This window comes from Oncorhynchus mykiss, chromosome 2 (genome assembly GCF_057628025.1).
Source record: "Oncorhynchus mykiss isolate SJ-2025 chromosome 2, ASM5762802v1, whole genome shotgun sequence".
Lineage (NCBI taxonomy): Eukaryota > Metazoa > Chordata > Actinopteri > Salmoniformes > Salmonidae > Oncorhynchus > Oncorhynchus mykiss.
In genome coordinates, this window is record NC_143023.1 from 30,230,873 (window position 1) to 30,243,086 (window position 12,214).

Below are 12,214 nucleotides of genomic sequence, written 5' to 3' on the forward strand. Positions count from 1 at the left end.
TTTCCCCGTTTATCAAAAGTGTTGGAAAACTTGTCAATAATCAATTGACTGGCTTTCTTGATGTCTATAGTATTCTCTCTGGTATGCAATCTGTTTGTTTTTTGTCTCAGCCACTGCCTGTCACCAAGGGAGTACCCCAAGGCTCAACCCTTACTTATTGTTTAAACAGAAAACACAGGAGATTGGTGGCACCTCCTAGTGGTTAAAGCGTTGGACTAGTAACCGGAAGGTTGCAAGTTCAAATCCCCGAACTGACAAGGTACAAATCTTTCGTTCTGCCCCTGAACTGACAGTTAACCCACTGTTCCTAGGCCGTCACTGAAAATAAGAATTTGTTCTTAACTGACTTGCGTAGTTAAATAAAGGTAAAATACATTTGGGAGGAGGAGCTCGTGGTAATGGCTGGAAGCGGAATCAGTGGAATGGTATCAAATGCATCAAACACATAGTTTGATTCCATTCCAGACATTATTATGAGCCGTCCTCCCCTCAGCAGCCTCCACTGATATAACATTATCATAGTATTATAAAGAGAACATTGGTGAAAACTGTTAGTACAGAAATATCTGTACTATCCGACAGGATGCTCTCGATTGTGCAGTTGTAAAAGTTTGTGAGTGTTTTTGGTGACAAGCCAAATTTCTTCAGCCTCCTGAGGTTGAAAAGGCGCTGCTGCGCCTTCTTCACCACGCTGTGTGTCTGTGTGGGTGGACCATTTCAGTTTGTCCGTGATGTGTACGCCGAGGAACTTTCCACCTTCTCCACTACTGTCCCGTCGATATGGATAGGGGGCTTCTCCCTCTGCTGTTTCCTGAAGTCCACGATCATCTCCTTTGTTTTGTTGACATTGAGTGTGAGGTTATTTTCCTGACACCACACTCCGAGGGCCCTCACCTCCTCCCTGTAGGCCGTCTCGTCGCTGTTGGTAATCAAGCCTACCACTGTAGTGTCGTCTGCAAACTTGATGATTGAGTTGGAGGCGTGCATGGCCACGCAGTCATGGGTGAACAGGGAGTACAGGAGAGGGCTGAGAACGCACCCTTGTGGGGCCCCAGTGTTGAGGATCAGCGGGGTGGAGATGTTGTTTCCTACATTCACCACCTACGGGCCGGCCCTTTTGCAATTTAACGTTAGCTAATGCATTGGAGTCAGAAGGACAAAAATGAAAGCAACCTTTCCATTGGAAACAGGCTAAAAACAATCAAACATAGCCTCATATTTATCTCATTATAGCTAGCTAATACATCCGTGTGATATCCAAACAGCTAACTTTAGCTAGCTACTACTACTGGACAGTAGATGCTGTTAGCAACAACAACAAAAAACTGCATTCAACATTGCAAGGCGATGTAGCTAAGGTTATTTACTCACGTTTAGCGCAAGGGAATCGAAATCATCGTCAAGTATGTCCTCAAGAAGGGCATCTATCTATATCTTCGCTGTCCGTTTTTCTGGGTGTATCGTCAGTGGTGCTGACGGTGTGAAGCGAGGAACAGTTTTAGCAAGCTAACGTTACATAGCTAACTACGTGATTTAGCTAACATGCTTGATGAAATAACCATGCATTTTAGGAAGGCTGATACAATGTAAACGCCTGGGCATTACCAATCACAGGAGAAAAATATCACGTTGTCGGCAGGATTCGAACCTGCGCGGGAAGATCCCAATGGATTTCTAGTCCATCGCCTTAACCACTCGGCCACGACAACTGCTGATGCTATTGAAGACAGAAACCGGTAATAGCCAACATAAAATTACAAATATATCAGACACTGACTGATATTATGTTTTAGCAAAACTCAAATTACGTTGGTAACCATTTTTTCCAGGCTGTATCATCACAACCGGCAGTGATTGATAGGCCCAGAGGGCAGCGCACAATTGGCCCTGCGTCATCCGTGTTTGGCAGGTGTAGGCCTTCATTGAAAATACGAATTTGTTCTTAACTGATTTGCCTAGTTAAATAATAAATAAATAAAAATAGCAATAAGGCACCTCGGGGGATTGTGGTATATCGCCAAAGGGGGAGATCAAGCTGATCCTAACTGTTATAGGCCTATTTCTATTTTTCCCCGTTTATCAAAAGTGTTGGAAAACTTGTCAATAATCAATTGACTGGCTTTCTTGATGTCTATAGTATTCTCTCTGGTATGCAATCTGTTTTTTTTTTTGTCTCAGCCACTGCCTGTCACCAAGGGAGTACCCCAAGGCTCAACCCTTACTTATTGTTTAAACAGAAAACACAGGAGATTGGTGGCACCTCCTAGTGGTTAAAGCGTTGGACTAGTAACCGGAAGGTTGCAAGTTCAAATCCCCGAACTGACAAGGTACAAATCTTTCGTTCTGCCCCTGAACTGACAGTTAACCCACTGTTCCTAGGCCGTCACTGAAAATAAGAATTTGTTCTTAACTGACTTGCGTAGTTAAATAAAGGTAAAATACATTTGGGAGGAGGAGCTCGTGGTAATGGCTGGAAGCGGAATCAGTGGAATGGTATCAAATGCATCAAACACATAGTTTGATTCCATTCCAGACATTATTATGAGCCGTCCTCCCCTCAGCAGCCTCCACTGATATAACATTATCATAGTATTATAAAGAGAACATTGGTGAAAACTGTTAGTACAGAAATATCTGTACTATCCGACAGGATGCTCTCGATTGTGCAGTTGTAAAAGTTTGTGAGTGTTTTTGGTGACAAGCCAAATTTCTTCAGCCTCCTGAGGTTGAAAAGGCGCTGCTGCGCCTTCTTCACCACGCTGTGTGTCTGTGTGGGTGGACCATTTCAGTTTGTCCGTGATGTGTACGCCGAGGAACTTTCCACCTTCTCCACTACTGTCCCGTCGATATGGATAGGGGGCTTCTCCCTCTGCTGTTTCCTGAAGTCCACGATCATCTCCTTTGTTTTGTTGACATTGAGTGTGAGGTTATTTTCCTGACACCACACTCCGAGGGCCCTCACCTCCTCCCTGTAGGCCGTCTCGTCGCTGTTGGTAATCAAGCCTACCACTGTAGTGTCGTCTGCAAACTTGATGATTGAGTTGGAGGCGTGCATGGCCACGCAGTCATGGGTGAACAGGGAGTACAGGAGAGGGCTGAGAACGCACCCTTGTGGGGCCCCAGTGTTGAGGATCAGCGGGGTGGAGATGTTGTTTCCTACATTCACCACCTACGGGCCGGCCCTTTTGCAATGTAACGTTAGCTAATGCATTGGAGTCAGAAGGACAAAAATGAAAGCAACCTTTCCATTGGAAACAGGCTAAAAACAATCAAACATAGCCTCATATTTATCTCATTATAGCTAGCTAATACATCCGTGTGATATCCAAACAGCTAACTTTAGCTAGCTACTACTACTGGACAGTAGATGCTGTTAGCAACAACAACAAAAAACTGCATTCAACATTGCAAGGCGATGTAGCTAAGGTTATTTACTCACGTTTAGCGCAAGGGAATCGAAATCATCGTCAAGTATGTCCTCAAGAAGGGCATCTATCTATATCTTCGCTGTCCGTTTTTCTGGGTGTATCGTCAGTGGTGCTGACGGTGTGAAGCGAGGAACAGTTTTAGCAAGCTAACGTTACATAGCTAACTACGTGATTTAGCTAACATGCTTGATGAAATAACAATGCATTTTAGGAAGGCTGATACAATGTAAACGCCTGGGCATTACCAATCACAGGAGAAAAATATCACGTTGTCGGCAGGATTCGAACCTGCGCGGGAAGATCCCAATGGATTTCTAGTCCATCGCCTTAACCACTCGGCCACGACAACTGCTGATGCTATTGAAGACAGAAACCGGTAATAGCCAACATAAAATTACAAATATATCAGACACTGACTGATATTATGTTTTAGCAAAACTCAAATTACGTTGGTAACCATTTTTTCCAGGCTGTATCATCACAACCGGCAGTGATTGATAGGCCCAGAGGGCAGCGCACAATTGGCCCTGCGTCATCCGTGTTTGGCAGGTGTAGGCCTTCATTGAAAATACGAATTTGTTCTTAACTGATTTGCCTAGTTAAATAATAAATAAAAAAAAATAGCAATAAGGCACCTCGGGGGATTGTGGTATATCGCCAAAGGGGGAGATCAAGCTGATCCTAACTGTTATAGGCCTATTTCTATTTTTCCCCGTTTATCAAAAGTGTTGGAAAACTTGTCAATAATCAATTGACTGGCTTTCTTGATGTCTATAGTATTCTCTCTGGTATGCAATCTGTTTGTTTTTTGTCTCAGCCACTGCCTGTCACCAAGGGAGTACCCCAAGGCTCAACCCTTACTTATTGTTTAAACAGAAAACACAGGAGATTGGTGGCACCTCCTAGTGGTTAAAGCGTTGGACTAGTAACCGGAAGGTTGCAAGTTCAAATCCCCGAACTGACAAGGTACAAATCTTTCGTTCTGCCCCTGAACTGACAGTTAACCCACTGTTCCTAGGCCGTCACTGAAAATAAGAATTTGTTCTTAACTGACTTGCGTAGTTAAATAAAGGTAAAATACATTTGGGAGGAGGAGCTCGTGGTAATGGCTGGAAGCGGAATCAGTGGAATGGTATCAAATGCATCAAACACATAGTTTGATTCCATTCCAGACATTATTATGAGCCGTCCTCCCCTCAGCAGCCTCCACTGATATAACATTATCATAGTATTATAAAGAGAACATTGGTGAAAACTGTTAGTACAGAAATATCTGTACTATCCGACAGGATGCTCTCGATTGTGCAGTTGTAAAAGTTTGTGAGTGTTTTTGGTGACAAGCCAAATTTCTTCAGCCTCCTGAGGTTGAAAAGGCGCTGCTGCGCCTTCTTCACCACGCTGTGTGTCTGTGTGGGTGGACCATTTCAGTTTGTCCGTGATGTGTACGCCGAGGAACTTTCCACCTTCTCCACTACTGTCCCGTCGATATGGATAGGGGGCTTCTCCCTCTGCTGTTTCCTGAAGTCCACGATCATCGCCTTTGTTTTGTTGACATTGAGTGTGAGGTTATTTTCCTGACACCACACTCCGAGGGCCCTCACCTCCTCCCTGTAGGCCGTCTCGTCGCTGTTGGTAATCAAGCCTACCACTGTAGTGTCGTCTGCAAACTTGATGATTGAGTTGGAGGCGTGCATGGCCACGCAGTCATGGGTGAACAGGGAGTACAGGAGAGGGCTGAGAACGCACCCTTGTGGGGCCCCAGTGTTGAGGATCAGCGGGGTGGAGATGTTGTTTCCTACATTCACCACCTACGGGCCGGCCCTTTTGCAATGTAACGTTAGCTAATGCATTGGAGTCAGAAGGACAAAAATGAAAGCAACCTTTCCATTGGAAACAGGCTAAAAACAATCAAACATAGCCTCATATTTATCTCATTATAGCTAGCTAATACATCCGTGTGATATCCAAACAGCTAACTTTAGCTAGCTACTACTACTGGACAGTAGATGCTGTTAGCAACAACAACAAAAAACTGCATTCAACATTGCAAGGCGATGTAGCTAAGGTTATTTACTCACGTTTAGCGCAAGGGAATCGAAATCATCGTCAAGTATGTCCTCAAGAAGGGCATCTATCTATATCTTCGCTGTCCGTTTTTCTGGGTGTATCGTCAGTGGTGCTGACGGTGTGAAGCGAGGAACAGTTTTAGCAAGCTAACGTTACATAGCTAACTACGTGATTTAGCTAACATGCTTGATGAAATAACAATGCATTTTAGGAAGGCTGATACAATGTAAACGCCTGGGCATTACCAATCACAGGAGAAAAATATCACGTTGTCGGCAGAATTCGAACTTGCGCGGGAAGATCCCAATGGATTTCTAGTCCATCGCCTTAACCACTCGGCCACGACAACTGCTGATGCTATTGAAGACAGAAACCGGTAATAGCCAACATAAAATTACAAATATATCAGACACTGACTGATATTATGTTTTAGCAAAACTCAAATTACGTTGGTAACCATTTTTTCCAGGCTGTATCATCACAACCGGCAGTGATTGATAGGCCCAGAGGGCAGCGCACAATTGGCCCTGCGTCATCCGTGTTTGGCAGGTGTAGGCCTTCATTGAAAATACGAATTTGTTCTTAACTGATTTGCCTAGTTAAATAATAAATAAATAAAAATAGCAATAAGGCACCTCGGGGGATTGTGGTATATCGCCAAAGGGGGAGATCAAGCTGATCCTAACTGTTATAGGCCTATTTCTATTTTTCCCCGTTTATCAAAAGTGTTGGAAAACTTGTCAATAATCAATTGACTGGCTTTCTTGATGTCTATAGTATTCTCTCTGGTATGCAATCTGTTTTTTTTTGTCTCAGCCACTGCCTGTCACCGAGGGAGTACCCCAAGGCTCAATCCTTACTTATTGTTTAAACAGAAAACACAGGAGATTGGTGGCACCTCCTAGTGGTTAAAGTGTTGGACTAGTAACCGGAAGGTTGCAAGTTCAAATCCCCGAGCTGACAAGGTACAAATCTGTCGTTCTGCCCCTGAACTGACAGTTAACCCACTGTTCCTAGGCCGTCACTGAAAATAAGAATTTGTTCTTAACTGACTTGCGTAGTTAAATAAAGGTAAAATACATTTGGGAGGAGGAGCTCGTGGTAATGGCTGGAAGCGGAATCAGTGGAATGGTATCAAATGCATCAAACACATAGTTTGATTCCATTCCAGACATTATTATGAGCCGTCCTCCCCTCAGCAGCCTCCACTGATATAACATTATCATAGTATTATAAAGAGAACATTGGTGAAAACTGTTAGTACAGAAATATCTGTACTATCCGACAGGATGCTCTCGATTGTGCAGTTGTAAAAGTTTGTGAGTGTTTTTGGTGACAAGCCAAATTTCTTCAGCCTCCTGAGGTTGAAAAGGCGCTGCTGCGCCTTCTTCACCACGCTGTGTGTCTGTGTGGGTGGACCATTTCAGTTTGTCCGTGATGTGTACGCCGAGGAACTTTCCACCTTCTCCACTACTGTCCCGTCGATATGGATAGGGGGCTTCTCCCTCTGCTGTTTCCTGAAGTCCACGATCATCGCCTTTGTTTTGTTGACATTGAGTGTGAGGTTATTTTCCTGACACCACACTCCGAGGGCCCTCACCTCCTCCCTGTAGGCCGTCTCGTCGCTGTTGGTAATCAAGCCTACCACTGTAGTGTCGTCTGCAAACTTGATGATTGAGTTGGAGGCGTGCATGGCCACGCAGTCATGGGTGAACAGGGAGTACAGGAGAGGGCTGAGAACGCACCCTTGTGGGGCCCCAGTGTTGAGGATCAGCGGGGTGGAGATGTTGTTTCCTACATTCACCACCTACGGGCCGGCCCTTTTGCAATGTAACGTTAGCTAATGCATTGGAGTCAGAAGGACAAAAATGAAAGCAACCTTTCCATTGGAAACAGGCTAAAAACAATCAAACATAGCCTCATATTTATCTCATTATAGCTAGCTAATACATCCGTGTGATATCCAAACAGCTAACTTTAGCTAGCTACTACTACTGGACAGTAGATGCTGTTAGCAACAACAACAAAAAACTGCATTCAACATTGCAAGGCGATGTAGCTAAGGTTATTTACTCACGTTTAGCGCAAGGGAATCGAAATCATCGTCAAGTATGTCCTCAAGAAGGGCATCTATCTATATCTTCGCTGTCCGTTTTTCTGGGTGTATCGTCAGTGGTGCTGACGGTGTGAAGCGAGGAACAGTTTTAGCAAGCTAACGTTACATAGCTAACTACGGGATTTAGCTAACATGCTTGATGAAATAACAATGCATTTTAGGAAGGCTGATACAATGTAAACGCCTGGGCATTACCAATCACAGGAGAAAAATATCACGTTGTCGGCAGGATTCGAACCTGCGCGGGAAGATCCCAATGGATTTCTAGTCCATCGCCTTAACCACTCGGCCACGACAACTGCTGATGCTATTGAAGACAGAAACCGGTAATAGCCAACATAAAATTACAAATATATCAGACACTGACTGATATTATGTTTTAGCAAAACTCAAATTACGTTGGTAACCATTTTTTCCAGGCTGTATCATCACAACCGGCAGTGATTGATAGGCCCAGAGGGCAGCGCACAATTGGCCCTGCGTCATCCGTGTTTGGCAGGTGTAGGCCTTCATTGAAAATACGAATTTGTTCTTAACTGATTTGCCTAGTTAAATAATAAATAAATAAAAATAGCAATAAGGCACCTCGGGGGATTGTGGTATATCGCCAAAGGGGGAGATCAAGCTGATCCTAACTGTTATAGGCCTATTTCTATTTTTCCCCGTTTATCAAAAGTGTTGGAAAACTTGTCAATAATCAATTGACTGGCTTTCTTGATGTCTATAGTATTCTCTCTGGTATGCAATCTGTTTTTTTTTTGTCTCAGCCACTGCCTGTCACCAAGGGAGTACCCCAAGGCTCAACCCTTACTTATTGTTTAAACAGAAAACACAGGAGATTGGTGGCACCTCCTAGTGGTTAAAGCGTTGGACTAGTAACCGGAAGGTTGCAAGTTCAAATCCCCGAACTGACAAGGTACAAATCTTTCGTTCTGCCCCTGAACTGACAGTTAACCCACTGTTCCTAGGCCGTCACTGAAAATAAGAATTTGTTCTTAACTGACTTGCGTAGTTAAATAAAGGTAAAATACATTTGGGAGGAGGAGCTCGTGGTAATGGCTGGAAGCGGAATCAGTGGAATGGTATCAAATGCATCAAACACATAGTTTGATTCCATTCCAGACATTATTATGAGCCGTCCTCCCCTCAGCAGCCTCCACTGATATAACATTATCATAGTATTATAAAGAGAACATTGGTGAAAACTGTTAGTACAGAAATATCTGTACTATCCGACAGGATGCTCTCGATTGTGCAGTTGTAAAAGTTTGTGAGTGTTTTTGGTGACAAGCCAAATTTCTTCAGCCTCCTGAGGTTGAAAAGGCGCTGCTGCGCCTTCTTCACCACGCTGTGTGTCTGTGTGGGTGGACCATTTCAGTTTGTCCGTGATGTGTACGCCGAGGAACTTTCCACCTTCTCCACTACTGTCCCGTCGATATGGATAGGGGGCTTCTCCCTCTGCTGTTTCCTGAAGTCCACGATCATCTCCTTTGTTTTGTTGACATTGAGTGTGAGGTTATTTTCCTGACACCACACTCCGAGGGCCCTCACCTCCTCCCTGTAGGCCGTCTCGTCGCTGTTGGTAATCAAGCCTACCACTGTAGTGTCGTCTGCAAACTTGATGATTGAGTTGGAGGCGTGCATGGCCACGCAGTCATGGGTGAACAGGGAGTACAGGAGAGGGCTGAGAACGCACCCTTGTGGGGCCCCAGTGTTGAGGATCAGCGGGGTGGAGATGTTGTTTCCTACATTCACCACCTACGGGCCGGCCCTTTTGCAATGTAACGTTAGCTAATGCATTGGAGTCAGAAGGACAAAAATGAAAGCAACCTTTCCATTGGAAACAGGCTAAAAACAATCAAACATAGCCTCATATTTATCTCATTATAGCTAGCTAATACATCCGTGTGATATCCAAACAGCTAACTTTAGCTAGCTACTACTACTGGACAGTAGATGCTGTTAGCAACAACAACAAAAAACTGCATTCAACATTGCAAGGCGATGTAGCTAAGGTTATTTACTCACGTTTAGCGCAAGGGAATCGAAATCATCGTCAAGTATGTCCTCAAGAAGGGCATCTATCTATATCTTCGCTGTCCGTTTTTCTGGGTGTATCGTCAGTGGTGCTGACGGTGTGAAGCGAGGAACAGTTTTAGCAAGCTAACGTTACATAGCTAACTACGTGATTTAGCTAACATGCTTGATGAAATAACAATGCATTTTAGGAAGGCTGATACAATGTAAACGCCTGGGCATTACCAATCACAGGAGAAAACTATCACGTTGTCGGCAGGATTCGAACCTGCGCGGGAAGATCCCAATGGATTTCTAGTCCATCGCCTTAACCACTCGGCCACGACAACTGCTGATGCTATTGAAGACAGAAACCGGTAATAGCCAACATAAAATTACAAATATATCAGACACTGACTGATATTATGTTTTAGCAAAACTCAAATTACGTTGGTAACCATTTTTTCCAGGCTGTATCATCACAACCGGCAGTGATTGATAGGCCCAGAGGGCAGCGCACAATTGGCCCTGCGTCATCCGTGTTTGGCAGGTGTAGGCCTTCATTGAAAATACGAATTTGTTCTTAAATGATTTGCCTAGTTAAATAATAAATAAATAAAAATAGCAATAAGGCACCTCGGGGGATTGTGGTATATCGCCAAAGGGGGAGATCAAGCTGATCCTAACTGTTATAGGCCTATTTCTATTTTTCCCCGTTTATCAAAAGTGTTGGAAAACTTGTCAATAATCAATTGACTGGCTTTCTTGATGTCTATAGTATTCTCTCTGGTATGCAATCTGTTTTTTTTTTTGTCTCAGCCACTGCCTGTCACCAAGGGAGTACCCCAAGGCTCAACCCTTACTTATTGTTTAAACAGAAAACACAGGAGATTGGTGGCACCTCCTAGTGGTTAAAGCGTTGGACTAGTAACCGGAAGGTTGCAAGTTCAAATCCCCGAACTGACAAGGTACAAATCTTTCGTTCTGCCCCTGAACCGACAGTTAACCCACTGTTCCTAGGCCGTCACTGAAAATAAGAATTTGTTCTTAACTGACTTGCGTAGTTAAATAAAGGTAAAATACATTTGGGAGGAGGAGCTCGTGGTAATGGCTGGAAGCGGAATCAGTGGAATGGTATCAAATGCATCAAACACATAGTTTGATTCCATTCCAGACATTATTATGAGCCGTCCTCCCCTCAGCAGCCTCCACTGATATAACATTATCATAGTATTATAAAGAGAACATTGGTGAAAACTGTTAGTACAGAAATATCTGTACTATCCGACAGGATGCTCTCGATTGTGCAGTTGTAAAAGTTTGTGAGTGTTTTTGGTGACAAGCCAAATTTCTTCAGCCTCCTGAGGTTGAAAAGGCGCTGCTGCGCCTTCTTCACCACGCTGTGTGTCTGTGTGGGTGGACCATTTCAGTTTGTCCGTGATGTGTACGCCGAGGAACTTTCCACCTTCTCCACTACTGTCCCGTCGATATGGATAGGGGGCTTCTCCCTCTGCTGTTTCCTGAAGTCCACGATCATCTCCTTTGTTTTGTTGACATTGAGTGTGAGGTTATTTTCCTGACACCACACTCCGAGGGCCCTCACCTCCTCCCTGTAGGCCGTCTCGTCGCTGTTGGTAATCAAGCCTACCACTGTAGTGTCGTCTGCAAACTTGATGATTGAGTTGGAGGCGTGCATGGCCACGCAGTCATGGGTGAACAGGGAGTACAGGAGAGGGCTGAGAACGCACCCTTGTGGGGCCCCAGTGTTGAGGATCAGCGGGGTGGAGATGTTGTTTCCTACATTCACCACCTACGGGCCGGCCCTTTTGCAATGTAACGTTAGCTAATGCATTGGAGTCAGAAGGACAAAAATGAAAGCAACCTTTCCATTGGAAACAGGCTAAAAACAATCAAACATAGCCTCATATTTATCTCATTATAGCTAGCTAATACATCCGTGTGATATCCAAACAGCTAACTTTAGCTAGCTACTACTACTGGACAGTAGATGCTGTTAGCAACAACAACAAAAAACTGCATTCAACATTGCAAGGCGATGTAGCTAAGGTTATTTACTCACGTTTAGCGCAAGGGAATCGAAATCATCGTCAAGTATGTCCTCAAGAAGGGCATCTATCTATATCTTCGCTGTCCGTTTTTCTGGGTGTATCGTCAGTGGTGCTGACGGTGTGAAGCGAGGAACAGTTTTAGCAAGCTAACGTTACATAGCTAACTACGTGATTTAGCTAACATGCTTGATGAAATAACAATGCATTTTAGGAAGGCTGATACAATGTAAACGCCTGGGCATTACCAATCACAGGAGAAAACTATCACGTTGTCGGCAGGATTCGAACCTGCGCGGGAAGATCCCAATGGATTTCTAGTCCATCGCCTTAACCACTCGGCCACGACAACTGCTGATGCTATTGAAGACAGAAACCGGTAATAGCCAACATAAAATTACAAATATATCAGACACTGACTGATATTATGTTTTAGCAAAACTCAAATTACGTTGGTAACCATTTTTTCCAGGCTGTATCATCACAACCGGCAGTGATTGATAGGCCCAGAGGGCAGCGCA

The 12,214-nt window shown here is 44.2% G+C and overlaps 5 non-coding genes across 5 annotated transcripts; all 5 read right to left on the reverse strand.

Annotated features, from left to right (window-relative positions):
• Positions 1-1,627: 1,627 nt before the first annotated feature.
• On the reverse strand, positions 1,628-1,709 carry trnas-aga (transfer RNA serine (anticodon AGA)). The gene has a single exon. It is a non-coding gene; the product is annotated as a tRNA-Ser (tRNA).
• Positions 1,710-3,695: 1,986 nt separating this feature from the next.
• Positions 3,696-3,777, reverse strand: trnas-aga (transfer RNA serine (anticodon AGA)). The gene has a single exon. It is a non-coding gene; the product is annotated as a tRNA-Ser (tRNA).
• A 4,051-nt stretch (positions 3,778-7,828) lies between these two features.
• Positions 7,829-7,910, reverse strand: trnas-aga (transfer RNA serine (anticodon AGA)). Its single transcript has one exon. It is a non-coding gene; the product is annotated as a tRNA-Ser (tRNA).
• A 1,985-nt stretch (positions 7,911-9,895) lies between these two features.
• On the reverse strand, positions 9,896-9,977 carry trnas-aga (transfer RNA serine (anticodon AGA)). Its single transcript has one exon. It is a non-coding gene; the product is annotated as a tRNA-Ser (tRNA).
• Positions 9,978-11,963: 1,986 nt separating this feature from the next.
• Positions 11,964-12,045, reverse strand: trnas-aga (transfer RNA serine (anticodon AGA)). Its single transcript has one exon. It is a non-coding gene; the product is annotated as a tRNA-Ser (tRNA).
• Positions 12,046-12,214: the final 169 nt, after the last annotated feature.